This window comes from Megalops cyprinoides, chromosome 7 (assembly GCF_013368585.1).
Source record: "Megalops cyprinoides isolate fMegCyp1 chromosome 7, fMegCyp1.pri, whole genome shotgun sequence".
NCBI classification, from domain to species: Eukaryota; Metazoa; Chordata; class Actinopteri; order Elopiformes; family Megalopidae; genus Megalops; species Megalops cyprinoides.
The window spans coordinates 34,172,041-34,187,386 of NC_050589.1; the positions used below are offsets into that span (position 1 = coordinate 34,172,041).

General features: G+C 44.9%; 1 protein-coding gene across 4 annotated transcripts in view; it reads left to right on the plus strand.

Annotated features, from left to right (window-relative positions):
- The window catches only part of LOC118780162 (disks large-associated protein 4-like), a 136,273-nt gene that overhangs the window by 24,383 nt on the left and 96,544 nt on the right, over positions 1-15,346 (plus strand). For all 4 annotated transcript variants that reach the window (XM_036532502.1, XM_036532505.1, XM_036532504.1 and 1 more), the window contains one exon: positions 11,952-12,024. The gene's annotated coding sequence lies outside the window, so the exon portion shown is untranslated. The remainder of the gene's footprint in view (positions 1-11,951; positions 12,025-15,346) is intronic.

Below are 15,346 nucleotides of genomic sequence, written 5' to 3' on the forward strand. Positions count from 1 at the left end.
AAAAATAAAAGTAAAATATTTAAAGTAAATATGGAACACTAAGTGGATTACAGACAGAATCATGGTTGTTAATTATCCCCCATAATTCACACTGTAAAGGCATGCTCTATTCAGGCACTCTCATGTTAAGATGCTAAATGTGTCCTACTTGCTGCATTGTGCCGTGTGGCTGAGAAAGGGCTTCAGCACGAGGGCTTATTTTCTGAATGGGTGATAAGAATCCCACAGGCCGTCATCTTTTCAGAGACCGGAGCCTGCCACCTCTGTCCCCCCTCCCTTGCTTTTAGCCGAGGCGGACGCTCCACTCGCTCTCATTAAAGTCGGTGCGGCCAGAGAAGCTGTGAACCGCAGCAGTGAGAGCGCTGGGGTTTGTGTCGGTTGTGCCGGAGGTTGTGACATTCACAGCTGCTGGAGGGTGCTGTGGCACTGTGGTGGGCCGGCAGGTCTCGCGCTGTCCCTTCACACCGCACCCCCAGCCAACCATAATGGCATGGAGCCGCTACAGTTAGCATGCTGAACCAAAGGGGCACAAATCTCGCCTCTGGCTCGTGCCGTCAGACCCAGATAATGCCCACCTGCCGCAACAAAATTGGGTCAAGTCTTTGGTAGGACCGTGATATAATCGTCCCCAAGCTGAACCTCCCCAGAGGGGGCCACCGCAGGCTGTTCTAATCAGAGCTCGAGTCTGTCGGTAGCAGTTGTCTGTTGCATGGCATTCAGATGATTGGATTTGCCACAGAGGGCAGGGCAGAGCTTCTGGAAGGTCATTCGCCATCAGCGCACATAGTAGTGGACATTCCAAACATCAATGTCAGCAAGCCCCGGTCACAGTCAATCTTCAGGACCACTTACCTTCAGAACAGCATAGTGATAGCCCTCTATATGCCAGCCGTTTGACGACACGTTAAGGAGCAGGGTTTGAAACCAAAAGACTGCAAGATCGATTCTCAGGCAGGCCACCGCTGTAGTATCCTTGGGTATGGTACTGAATTGCGATTTGTGAAGCCGAATTGTATCAGCAAATATCCAGCTGTATAAATAGAGAATGTAAAAAATGTGAGTCATTCTGGATGATAGTGTCTGCCAAGCAAATGTAATGTAGTGTATAATAGATCCATGAAAAATTTAGCTGTTTCACAGTAAGGTATTTTGCCTAATAGAGGAGGAGAGGGCGATGCACAAGTTTTATTAAAGAATGAGTTTCCCCTATGTGTGAACGTGTATGCATGTAAGTGTGTGTGAGTGAGTGTGTGTGTGAGTGTGTGTGTGTGTGTGTGTGTGTGTGTGTGTGTGTGTGTGTGTGTGTGTGTGTGTGTGTGAGTGTACATGTGTTCTGTGTGTGCAGGCATGAGTGCATGTTAGAGGTTGGTAGGACACATCTGTGTTGTGTGTGCATATGTGCGGAAGGCGGACCTTTCCCCCTCTCCATCTGCCAGCAGAATGCTTCAGTCCACACAGCTCATCTCTGACAGTGAGTCATCAAACTGCGCTGGGTTTGTTAGCGTCACTTCGGCTCCGGTGCAAGCCTCAGACACAGCCATCCCCTGCAGAGACCGGTCTCCCCCCAAAGGTCCACTTTAATAAGCCGCAGCAAAGCGACACAGGATGGCCGGCAACAGGAGCCAAAGGGATGGAAGTGCGCTTGTGTGATTCAGAAAAGGCCATCCAGCTGAAAGGTGTCTGCAAGGATGCGCTGAGGGACGCGAAAGGTCAGCGGCAAAGAGTTCCACCTTCCTCTGCTGGCGGAGCGACGAGGCCCAGTGAGCCGGCCCCCTCTCTGATCTTGCTGGGCTGATGTGCACCACGTCTTTGGGGGGACCGAGAGATAGCATAAAGGCCTGATCTGAAGGTGCAAGGTAGCGGGCAAGGGGAGCAGCAACCACGGCTGCAGCGGGCTTTGATGTTGGGCAGAGAGAGAACAGAGAGACAGAGAGAGCTGTTCCACGCTGCCGCGCTCTCATCCTGCTCTCGGGGAGCGGAGCCGCGAGGGAGCGGGGACGGAGCGTTCCTGCATCTCATTGCCTACCAGGATCCATGCACAGAACTCATTTTTCAGGCATAATCTTCCACCTAATGTTTATTGATTTGTGAGGTGTGTCATCCCCTCACAGTAATGGAATGGGGTGCCAGAGATGGTGTACAATGCATATTTCGGTCGGGTTTTTACTCTCCTTGCTAGTTCTCTCTTTTGTCTACTCCACTCAATTCCTCCAGAATAGTGCAGATTAACATATGCTGTACTGTGGGAGGCACACAGTCCACGATGCATGTCGGTACACGAGAAGCCCCTCGTGGTTCTGCTGTAATTTCAATTCTTCCAGCCAGGAGGAGTGAGGACACATTGTCCAGATGCAGGCGAAGAGCACTTACAAACATGCCTCAAAAATTGATCTCCTGTAATCACGCATTCTGTCGAAGCCTCAGCTGCTGCTGCAGTTTGTTGGAAGTGGACCGTAGAGTGGAGATACGCGGGGCGCTCTTGTCTTGTCATGCTTGGCTTTGTCAAGTTTAGCTCACATGTCTCCCACACCGTACGCACCGCAGCAAATGGGCCTCACGAAAAGGACTTCAAAATGCGTGTTGTGCGTTTTAAGTGTCCCGCAGACAAAGCATGGGTGCTTTCTGATCACAAGTTGTTAATGGGTGCTGCTCCCAGTGATCATGCACTCTCCAGTGTGCTTCCCCTTTTGCTTCTGGAAGGCAGTGTAGCGCAGCAGGAAAGGACCACATTTGCATCATGGATTGCACACAGCTGTACGAGTAAGCATGTTCCTAAATCCAACAGCATGTTCCTTAATCACCTCCTTAATCCCAGCTGTACAATGTAAAACACCTACTGTAAGCAATGTAGTGCAGTGTGGCTTTGGATAAGGGCACCTGCGAACCATTTGACTAATGTCATACGCTCACCTCCCCTGCACTAGCAGGTTGCTACCTCATTGCGCGAGGAGCATTGCAGCTGGAGCGGAGAAGAAAAACACCATCTGAAAAGCTCAGTCTGTTTTCTCTGCGTTTCCTCCGGAGCTGCAATGCGTAGTCTCGCACTCCCACACACTGCAAGAGACAGCAGTGCGGTGCACAGAAACTCACGGGGCGGGCACAGACGGACAGGGATTCTCCACACAGCCGTCCTCAGCGCTCAGCCACCCCGGCAGAAGACAGAAGCCCACGCTTAAGCTTGAAATAAAATCTGAATTTCTGCTGTTTTAACATGAGGCACCAGAGTCTCAGCTCCTGTTTAAATAGTCAGGCTAAGGTGTTTTCCAGCATGGAGATCACCCCCCCCCCCACACACACACACACACACACACACACGCGCGCGCACACACATACACACAAACACCCACCCACTCCTCCCCCACCCCATGATCTCAGACATGTTTAATTAAGTCTGACTCTGAACTGTTAACAGTCAATGGGAGGAAGGCTATGGGAATCAATAACTCTTTTTTTCTCTTAAAAGCAGCGAAGCATGGAGAATGTAACATCCTGTATAATTTCATCCTGTTACCCAGCTGGTTCTCCTGTCACAATAAAGACAGGTGGACAATTTAATAGACGGGATAACACAATGTTGACTCCATTTTGGTGTTCGGAGTAATTGGCTTGTATTATCTGCAGTGTCTGGAAAGGCCTGTGTTTACTCTTTTTAGTGTTGCAGCTAATCCAACAGTTAATCTCATTCTCTCTCACCCTCTCTCTACCTGCGCAGAAATTTATACACTGAACTAGGAGACATAATGAGATGTTCTAGGAAAGGAGGGAAGAAAGGTGCTTTGGACACTTTTAGTCACCTCTGTGTGTGTGAGATTTGAATCTTCCATCCAACACGTCCTGCATTTTTCTGACTGCCAGTGAATTGGGGCTACATTTTACATATTGTTTCTGAATTCCATCCACTAAAAAGGTTTAGAATACTGTGGGTCTTCTCATTTTCCCAGAATGCACCCTGCCTCTCTAAATGAGGTCCAGGTGGCACTGAGGTAATCCGAAAGCAGCACTGGGCCTGCTGCAGACCCTCTCCCTCTTTGTCTGTCTCCATGGTGATCACCAGACACCCTCTCCCAAGGTCACCCCTGCAAGGATGAGGGTATCCCAATCCTATACCCCTCATATGGAGCTCTGGAAGGGGACACAAGCATGCATTCTACCCTTTCCTGCCAAATTTTGGACCCATGTTCTCGGTGCTTGGGGCAGGGCCAGCTATGTGCCATTAGCATTAAAAAAGATTGCTAAATAATTATGCTATTAAAATTGCATAAATACTTAAGCACATTGGTACCATATTCCTGGCACTAAGACCTTTTACTGCTGAAAGACCCAAATGGACATAAAATGTGATAACGATTTCAGCTGAAGTGAAATGTGGAATTCAAAAGGTTCTGAAAATAACCCTACAATAAGTAAATATAAGCATGTAGACCATTTCATTGAGGGTTAGTTTTGGTATTATTAACTCTGGTTTGTTCAGGTTTCCAGGCCATTTTTTGTGCTTAGCAGACAGTCTAATCCAGAGCCACTTACATAGCTTATAGTTATGCATTTCCATGTATACATCTGTATATTGACCAATGGAATTCAAGTTAAGTCCTTTGCCTGAGGGTACATCAGCAGTGGTGCACCTGGGGAATTGAACCAGCAGCATTGCTGTTTGGAGGTCTGCTCCACAGCCACTACCCCAGACTTTTACAAGAATCATCAACAATGGAATCAGCCCCTCACCAAGAGCAGACTGATGAGGTGGATCATTTCTGAAGATAGCTGCACTGTCTGCACTGGAGGGTGGGTTGACCTCCGACCCCGGAGAAGTTTCATTTCTTCCGAGTCCCCCTCCTCCCCTGTGGCACCGGGAGACAGCCGCATAGTGGAGGAGAGTGGGGCAGGGCCTCGGCAAGGCGGGGGCCCAGATTGACAGGCTCCGTTTGTTTACGTCTCCGCCTTAAGATGCACTGACGGCGTTGCCGGGACGCCGGCGTGCTTTTGATAATGCATCCGTTCCACTGGGATAATGCGGCCATACATCACACACTGACAGACCTGCTGTTCGCAGCCTCTCCTCATCCGTCAGAGCTCAATCAACTCCTGCATCAGCTCTGGCTGCCCCTTCCCCCACTCTCCCATCTCTCTCCTGCTCCTGTTCTCCTTGTCTACTCTCTCTCTCTCTCTCTCTCTCCCCTTATGTTTGCTCTCTCTCCATCTCTGCTGTCTCTCTTTACTATATTCCCTCTCCCTTTCTACCATCTTTGTCTCTACTCCTCTGCCATTCCCTTCTCCATATCTGCCCTTCTCTAGCCTGTCTCTCCTCCTCTTTTCCTTCTCTACCCTCTCTCTCACTCTCTCTCCTTCTCTGGGGTCTTTGTTTCTTTCTTTGCTTTTGTATGCTCTGGCTCTTTTCCTTTTCCTACTCCACCCCTCTCTCTCTACTTTTTTGCCATCCCTTTCTCCATCTCTCTCTTTTTCTAGCATCTCTCTCTTTCTGTCTCTCTCTTCTTCTTTAACCCTCTGCATTCCCCTTTCCTACCCCACCTCTCACTTACACAAACACACCACACACCACACACACACACACACACACACACACACACAAACAAAGCCCCTCCCCATCTACCCTCCGTCTCTGAGGCGGTGGGAGGGTTTGGTCACTGGAGGTGCCCGAGCTGGCGATCATAAATATTTCAGTTCTTCATCAGGAGGATCCAAAAAAGCCCCAGAGCGGAGAGGCTATTGGGCTCTGAGAGAGAGACAGGGCAGCAGAGGGTCATCTGTCTCCCACCTGACGCTCCACGACAGGATTGATGAGGTCCCCACAATGGGAGGGGGAGGGGAGGGGAGCAAGTGTGCCAGACACTTTCACAAACGCAGCATGTCTGATGTCAGAGAATCCAGGTCAGGTACCAGCACTCCACTCCCAAACGAGCGCTCAAGAGTCCAGCTTTCACTCCAAATATAATCAAGGGCTAATTTAGGTCTGAAATGGTCCATTTTTACCTAGGGGATTGCACTTGCAGAAGGGATTTAGTAGAAATTTATAAATATATATAGAATAGTAATATAGCAATATTTAGATGCAAAGGGCAGCTGTGTGGCATTGTGGTTGACTTGTAACCGGAACCCTGCAAGTTCAAATCTTGGGTTTGAAGCTTGTACAACATTACCTCAATTTCCACATCAATTGCTTCCCAGTGTCTGAAACTGCATAGTGAGCCGGATAGAAATGAATCAGTGAACAAATGTGTATTTAATAGCTCTAAATTTACGGCTGTCTCTGAACAGAGGATTATGGTAGCATTTGTTGCACCTCTTACTGTGGTCTCAAAATACACGACTCCCTGCTTCTCCAGCTTGTGCCATTGGATCTTCTCTCTTTACACACTCCCCTGTGCTTCTCATTTTGTTTCAGATGGTCTTAAAATGGAAAAAATGTCCTGTATTTAAAGTCAAATGATGAATTTCTTAAGAATCTCATTGGGACACAAAATATGTCCTCCAAACATAAAAAAGTTGCCAAAAAGTTCCTGTCACTTGGTTGAAAGTGAAGTGCCTTTGCTACTTCAGTAAAGAGCACATCTGCCTGAGTCTGGCTTTAAGATATATTTACGGTCCTGCCTCTGATCGGCCCTGCTTTGTTTTGAAAATCAAGGCCAAGGACTGAAATGTGGTCAAGAATCTACACTGCCTGCACTTTCAAAGCCTCCATGGCATCTCCCGGCAGAGGCACTGAAAACGCTGATGTGTCCTTTTCTAGCAGTGCTTAATGATGTATCATCCCTCTCTGCAGCCTTGAAACAGGGACTTTGAACTTTACATTATTTATATGCTCGATGTTTAGTATGAGAACCGTATCGTTTTATTCTGCAAGTGAAAAGTGCCGTTTTGTTTTTTTCCCAGTGGCATCTGATACATTAACATCAGACAGGATCAGAGCTGATTCCACTTGGTGCTAATTTGATATGCAACTTTTCTAAGTGATTTAGAATTCTATGTGATATATCAAGTTGACTTTCTCACAGTCGTGGGCTACGGATCGCTTGCTGATATTCAGAGAATCAGTTCAGTGCTCGGGTGAGTACAGTTTTAACTGCAGTTGGAGGCTGGGGGAAGTTTGTGGGTGTGCCCCTAAAGAGTTTATTGGATGTTCCGAGGTGACGAGTCTATATGTGCCATAGAGAGGTGAGGGAGCTGCCTGACTGGCACTCTTGTTGACCTACAGGTGGTGATAGTGTGCTCTCAGCAGAAAGAGGGGTTTCATCATCAACTCTGATGGGATGGTTTCAAAGCCATTTATTTTCAAATAAAAAGCCATCCAGAAGAGCATATGTGACTATAAACAGATCTGCAAAGCAGCTGGAGTTATGCTATACAGCCTTTGAATCAATAAATACCAATAAAATAAGCAATGTTTATAGATTATTCAAATCTCCCAGTCCCTGTCTGTCCTGAACATGGAAAGCAATCCGAATGTTTTGGTTTGTCTGTCACTTGGTGCAGGTTTGCCGCTGCCTGGATTCACACCTGTACAGACAGGTGCCACTCTATCCACATGTACAGTCTTGCCGGTTGCCACAGACATAGGCGAACCTTGGCTCCAATCGGCCTGGTGACTGCCAGAGACCCAGAGTCTGCCACCACAAACACTCACACGCTCTGTCTAACTGAGGATCCCACCCGGGGTGGGTGGCCATCTCTCCTTCTCTGGATGTTTTTTCTTTTTTATTTTTGCTTAAATAGTAGTGCATCAAGAACAGCAGGCAGATTAATAAAGTCTGGGGACTGAAAGTAACATTAAGGTGCCAGAGGGCTCTTTATAGCAAAGTACATTTTGTGAAGAAGAGGCGGAGACTGGTGAGGTTGTAGTCGGGCAAGCTAAAAAAGTACCTCTGACCTGCTAAATGTCCTGTACCTGGTTTCGATTGATTTGTGTAATTAACAGGTGGACCAGTTTATATAACGATAAGCTTTTTGCCACTCATTCCTTTGTACTTAACTGCATCCAGTGTGGGGGCATTATCTTCAAAACCTTTACAACCTCATACTAAAATTTTAATCAATTAAATCAAATAGATCAGTATAAAATTTAGTCCAATCTCTGATGTCTTTTGACTAATTAGGTTTAGGTAACATAATCCAATCTCTTTGTTATAAGTACAATTATTGAAGGGGCTCAGCATCAAACTGGTGATTTAAATGTGTACCCTTGCTGATCACTAAAAATATCCAACACCCAGAGGGAAGCAGTTTGCTGTACAGTGGTAACTTTTAGCTAGCTTTTTTCTCCTGATTTGACATGCATTTGCAGCTTTTAGCATGTTGAGCAGAAGAGGCACGTATAAGAAGTGGTTAATACCCATCCCTGAATCACATTTTCTTCATGCCCTTGTGTGCGTGTTTGTGTCATGCAAGGATATTGTGGAGACGGCTGTCTTCTCATGGCCTCCCTGCCTGCACGTTACGTTTTTTTATCCAACTTGAAAAACGCATCATTAAAAAGGCTTATGGTCCCTCTTATTCCTGCACTCCAGAGCATTATCAAGGCCCCTGTCTGATTAAGATGGGAGGCAGCGCGGATGCCAGCGGCTGTTTATTGTGTCAGTGAGCACCTGACGTTGTTCAAGGGTTGCTGCTCACTTGAAGTTCTGTAGCCTGTTTACAAAAGCGAGAGCCATGCGTTGTGATGCAGTCCAGCCTGTTGGCAGGTGGTCTGTCAGCTGGTTGGCCAGTCCATTTGGTGGGTTCACGCCATTTCATGCAGTCTCATCGGCTTTGCTGGTGTCAGGTTTGACTCACAGTTAGGGGTCCAAGTCACTGTCATAAACGGGAATCACTTGGTTTTAAACAGGTGCAGAACCTTCCAGCATTAAATCAATGAATAATGGCTGTTCTCGCCCAGTGCCAGTCAGGGTGTGTGTGTGTGTATGTGTGTATGTGTGTTAGTGGGTGGCTCTCCTTCATTTGCTCTAATACATACCCTGAAAGGATACAGAGGTACTTATTCAAGTCTTGGTCAATTAACAAGTTTCACAATGGCCAAAGGCATAGATTCACTTCTGCTGCAGACTGCCAGAACAAGCCAGAATTAGACCATGATTAGCTCCCATGACCTGGGACCTTGGTCCTTACCTTGGCAAACTTAATAGTATCTCTTGGTGTGCTGTGAGGTTGGGCTGTGATTCTAAAGCAGCAGCAGACCTGTCCCCATTACTGAGTTAGCCCACTCTACATCTGGAGGGTTCATACAATGAGAGAGGGCAGACACACTCACAGAAATTGTGCTCTCACTACTATGAATTCACATTGACCCTCCAAACCCTCTGAGAAACACATATTAAAATCGAATGCTAGCTTATATGACCTCTTGTGAACAAGGTCTGTGTGGAGAAGAATTAAGGTCAGAGGCCACTTCAATATGCATATTTCACCTTTCGCTGATGCTTTTGTTTTTAGCTTCAAGTGCTGTTAGGGGATGGTAGTGAGTATGTGTGGGGTGTTAACAGGAAGAATTGAGGTCTCTCTGAACGAAGGGTGGTGGGATTGATTTCATGAGGCAAGGGGGGTTAAAACTATGGAAGACACCTGAACAGAGGGGGAGCAGGCGGGTTGCTACCGCATTAACCTTGCTAGCGCGCCGCGACGGTTTCACCAGGCCTTGGCTTCATTTTTCTCTCTTGGACTGTTTTCAAGAGGAGACAAACTCCCGCATAGCACACTCCCCTCAGCTCGGTCACATTGTTACAAATTCTCGTTTGTCTCATGGTAGGTTTAATATTTCATTGATTTTTACAGGCTCTTGGACTGTAGATAAAATCTGTCTCCCTGGTTACACATCTCCAACATTATCCAAAAATACTGCCCTAAAATGAAAAAGAAAATACAGTCATCTCTGAACCCTAATCTTGAGCATGAGAATAAGGATGATCTTAGCCTATGAGCAGGTAACTGGGCACTAGTTCCAGAGGGCCCACGTCTGTAATCATTCATTTTGTCCCAGTTTGATGAAATTGCATCTATATTTCAGAAGGAAATATGTTTTGAAAGGCCTATTTTTTACATACAGGTTGAATCATGAAAATGTGTCAAATAGCATCTTCTGTTTCTCTCTTCCCAAGCACCCAATAAACACTGGAACCACATATCTACATTTGCAATGGCAAATTTTGTCAACAAATCCAAATGCACTGACCTGCTCCCCGTACCCTGCAACTGACCAAATTGTCACTGGTCACAAGTATACATATCACAGAGTACAGGGAAATCTGGTTTAGGACGACCTTCAGCTAAAACCTAATCAACCTTCTCATGAAAAACATTAGATCCCTGTGACATTGACTGCATCATTGCGTTATTTACTGGAACTGTACTATCAAATGGTCTTTTATTGGGCAACGTGTATATATTCTCATTTGTCAAAGAGTCTCTCATGGCTAACTATGGAACATTTGCAAAGATAATATAGTCCACTGCAACACTCTCAGCACATTACAGCCTCTTACCTTTCCATCTGTTGACCAGATGTTTTCATTGATCAGACACATTTGCAGTACAATGTGAACGTGAGACTTCTTACAGTATTAAAGAGGATTAAGAACCAGAAACAGTCTGAAGCATCATACATTCTGAATGTATCACATCTGTTTTGCAATCATTTTAATTGCAGTTATTATGAATACAACTCTAGTATGAGCCATTTTTGATGGCATGAGTGACCGACTAACACTAACTGATATGAATCAAATTAAATATGGACTGTTTAATTTCTGGATCTACAGATTTTTTTAGATTAACATCCAGTACGTGTTGGAATCATGGTTCATAAAGATTACATTTATTAAATTTAATCTTCTTAGAATGTCATCTGAATAAATCAGCTAGAAAAAGAAAATCCCCTACAGTTATACTGTCTGTGAACAATGCTAGATTTTTAGGTGATGCTTTTGTGGAGACTGTGATGGCCTTACTGTATTAATGTATGCATGAGCATTGTGTCAGATAGTTGCTGTCAATATTATATACCTGTATTATGCAGGACTGGTAGCAAAACGGTAGCAAAGTGTTGATCTCACATCCTGCATGGTATAGATGTATGTGTACATGTAAAATGTATACTGAAAAATCGTTTTTCTTTCTTTCTTTTCTTCTTGGGTGGTATGAGTTTGTATTACAAGATCAAAACTGTTTTCAGACTTGACAGTTCTTTTGCAGTCAGGGTAAAATAGAATTTTAAGATTTACTTGCACTTCTGATGGTTGTCCTCCCACAATGAAACTTTTTTGAGCTAAAATAAAAGGTTTTGATTTAGTATTCCTTTTTTTCTGATGGGAATTCAAAACATACCATCTATTTTCACATCTGATTGTATCTCTTTTTGACAGCATCCTTCATTTGCTTGTTAGAATGTCTTCGTTATATTCTCTCGATGAAACTGGAAAGATTGTCTTTGAAGGACTGTCTAAAATCAGTTAAATGGGCTAGAACTGCTGAAGCAAATGTGTTTCTCATGGATTGCATTATTTTTCCAACATTTCCACCCAAATGAATTTAAGTAGACTTTTTTGTCTTATCTTGTGTGCTGCGCTAATTGGAATAAGTCGCTCATTACTTAAAGCAGAAATACTGATAACACGATAGACCTTGTTACAAAAGTTTTGATGAGCAAACACTCGAGACTGTTATCAAGACAAATAAAATTGCTGATGTTTTAAAAATAAGTTTGCTTGCTCGTGAAAATGTAGGTCGCTGTGTTGTTGAGGAGCTCCAACTGCTTCTTCAAACAGATGGCCAAGCTATAAAGATGAACCGGGAGGAGCGGTTTCTCTAGACTAGCGCTAATCGACAGCAAGGGCAGGAATATAAAGCTCTGTCAATTCACCTAGCCACCGAATTCGCGATGTGTGCGCTTGCCCACACCTGTCCTAAACCAGGGATAACACGCTCTTGCGTATGTTCTGTCGTTGCAGGGCTCTGTCAATTCTGGGATTATTTCTGCCCGCTGAACACGGATCGTCCGATCGTCATCCGGAATAGTACAAGGTGAGTGCCACCGGTCTTCCACTGCGGTGGACTCGTGCCAGTCCTGCCAGCTCTTGTTTCGGTTGCTGGTGCATGTTACCCCTGGTGCAGAGGAGCCCGGGATCCGCTGGTTGTTGATGAAGGATTTATTAAAGAGCTATGGTACTCCTATGGAGGGTGTCATGGCACAGGTTAAGATTGTATGAGGCCTTTGGAGAGCCGCTGTCAGCTGGAGGGATGAATGGCTCCACAATGGCACTGCAGCTGTGACCTCTGGTTTTAAAACATGTAGTGAATAATGAAAAGAAAAATACATAAATATGCAAGTAGATAAAAAGCGAAGGGGGAATAAAAACCTTGTTGTGTCTGTGCGATGTGCCACTGATTCGCACGGTTACAAGAAGGATATGGGTACTTCTGGCTGCTGGCAGGAGATCAAGACTTTTACCCTCATTACAGTAGTCTTACAGAGATTTGAAATATCTTCCATTTCATGTGTTTGCATTTGGGATATGTTACATCACCATTGATGGCAAAGTTATCATTTGTGCTAAGATAACATATACATAAAATATTTGCATTTTAAGGAACTGCACATAAAGAAACAACATACAATCTAATTTAATAAACTCCACACAGTGAAAACATGTCTTAGCAGTACGTGGTCTCCGTACCTGTACGGGTACATGTGCCACACACGAGCACATGCAATATAAACACATTCCTTTTACTGTACATGGGTTTGTTCTATAACGATTTGAGTACATTTTGAGAAAGCGCAGGCAACTGAGATCATTCTCCAGCCGCCCACATCTGTTAGGATTGCAATGAAACAAGTAAACAAAGTCATTACTGTGTTTTTTTCATCCAGCGCACTACACTGAAGGATGCCGATGTCATCGGAATTTCAGCCACGTATTTCCCATACGCACTGCTGGTCAAATGTCTAAGCAATTGACTACAATAGGATCTCTTGCAGGCTTACCTTTGGGTAGCCACACACAAATTATTGTGCTCACTTTGCTGCCGATGCTGCATCTTGAATGCTTGCGGTCAGGAACTGAGAATTGTAGTCGAGTGTGATGCTCGCAAACGGACAACAGCCAATGTATTACCACTGTTTTATATTGTGCAATCAACAGCTGCATTGATTAGCATCGCAAAATCAATGTTAGGTGTTTTTCATCTGCAAAGTGGACACTGTTTTGCTCCCTCTGATTAGTCCTGTTGTTGCCGTAGATACTGTTGTTGCCGTAGAAATGTTTTGCAAATGGGAGGGAAACTGACAGCAATTAGGAGAGCAAACACATTTAGCATTTGAAGCGGTCTGAATGAATATTTTAGAGATTAGACACAGGCCGCTTCCAAACCTGAAGTGTGTCACAATCTGCCTACAGGGCGGCAGTTCCACAGTGGGTTTTTGTACACATTAAAAAACTTTAATATATGATTATGATAAAATAAATATCATAGCTATTTTAGAACTACTGAATGCCATTAAGAAAAGCTAGTTCAGGCAGGAAACCTACTTTGTTGCTAGGCATCAGTACCCATCAGAGACGTCACCTGTTTGTCTGTATTTTCAATCATCCAATGTCAAATATTGTGAGTTTCCAAAGGCTATGTATGCCATGCATACCTGTGTATAAACTTACCTTAGTATTAAGGAAACACATTATGCCTGGGTTGCTTTCCTCAACCACAGCCTCTACAGCCCGGCTGCTCTACACAAGGTTCTGGCAGCTACTCTCCCCCTCCCCCAACAGCCATGCAAGATATTAATGCCTTACATCGTAGGTGGGGGCGGGTGGAGGCATAGACCAACACAGCACATTATACTTTTATGGCATGTTTTGTTCAAATGTACAATACAGATGTGTGTTTTCTGAATTAACGAGTTCCCCTGAGTGAAAATATATATGATACAGTGTATGGTGAGGCTGAATATCTGGACAGGCCAAACCATCCACTCTCCCTGGAGACCACGTAGAGTCAGGTGATGTATCTCCAGAGCCAGACGGTTCTGGTTAGCCTGAAATGGTGTTGCACAGGGACGCTTTCACAGGAGCGCTGTGTTGCTAGGGCTGTGATACAAATCCCATTAGTTTCTGACAAAACAAGGATTCTGAAATGAGACTCACAGAACAAGAAAAAGTCCTTCTGCATGAATCAGAAACAGACAGCATAGTTGAGTTTCCATGCTGCTTGAGCATTTTGCTAACAACATGAACCCAATTGCCCAGTGCACAATTTTCCAATGAATAATTGTTGATTTTCATTTATTTTAAAGTAAGAAATTTCAGACAAAAGATATTTCAGGTTGAATAGTTGAATGCCTTGGAATAAAATACTTGCAGACCTAGAGTCTTTGAGGCAAAGTTCTGTTGCTGGAAAGAGTGCAGATATACTTTAATAGATGAACAGCTCATGATGAATTAAAATAATTTGCAAAATATGTTTTTGTAATTATCTTCTCTATCAAGTTTAGCAACCAGAAACTGCATGTGAAATCACTGCCCAGAGGGTACAGTAACAATTATAAATCAAACCTTCATTAATATTTATTATGTGGAGAGATTGTTACTGCAAAGAGGCCTGCTGGAATGCAATGGGCTGAGTCAGGTGCACCATGGGTCTGTCCTTGTAATGTGTATAGTAACAAAATGGTCAGGGCCACATGCACTGTCCTTCAACCAATGGTCTGTCCTCATGCCACCCACAGTTACAGAGGAGTAGTGTGGAGATGTGATTGCTGAGGTTTACATTAGGAGGGTGAGCAGAGCTCAGTTTGGACATATACAGTCACCCACCCTCTCAAGTACAGCAATACAACACATACGCCAACATAATACATATATATGGTATATATTTGTATGGATCACAGTATTTAAGAAAATTCGTGTACCCACCCTTACATACTCACTTTCACACACTCAGAAATACTTGAGATAAAGGCTTGCTGTTGCTATATTTTATGATCTTCCTCGGTGTGTCAGCTTGCCTCGTCGGCTTGCGGATCCTCTCTCTTTTAGTGGGTTGACGTAAGGTTCTGAAATCACCTCTTTACCTCGCGGGAGAGCTGCGTTTCCCTGACAACCACGGATGAAATCAATGGGGCTCAAATTCTTGCTAGCGGCGCGGGGCCCGTGCGGCTGGCACGGCAGTGATCGCGGCGGGTCAGCGTTTCCACCGCTTCCGCTGGGATTTCGCCAGACGCCGGCATGACACGCCGGGGAACTGACAGCCGCCTCCTGTGTAAACACACAAATCACTGTCCGTGAGGCGAGGGGAGGAGACTCTCCTGCCGCACGGTGCTCCTGCTCAGGAAGGACACTCCAAACTC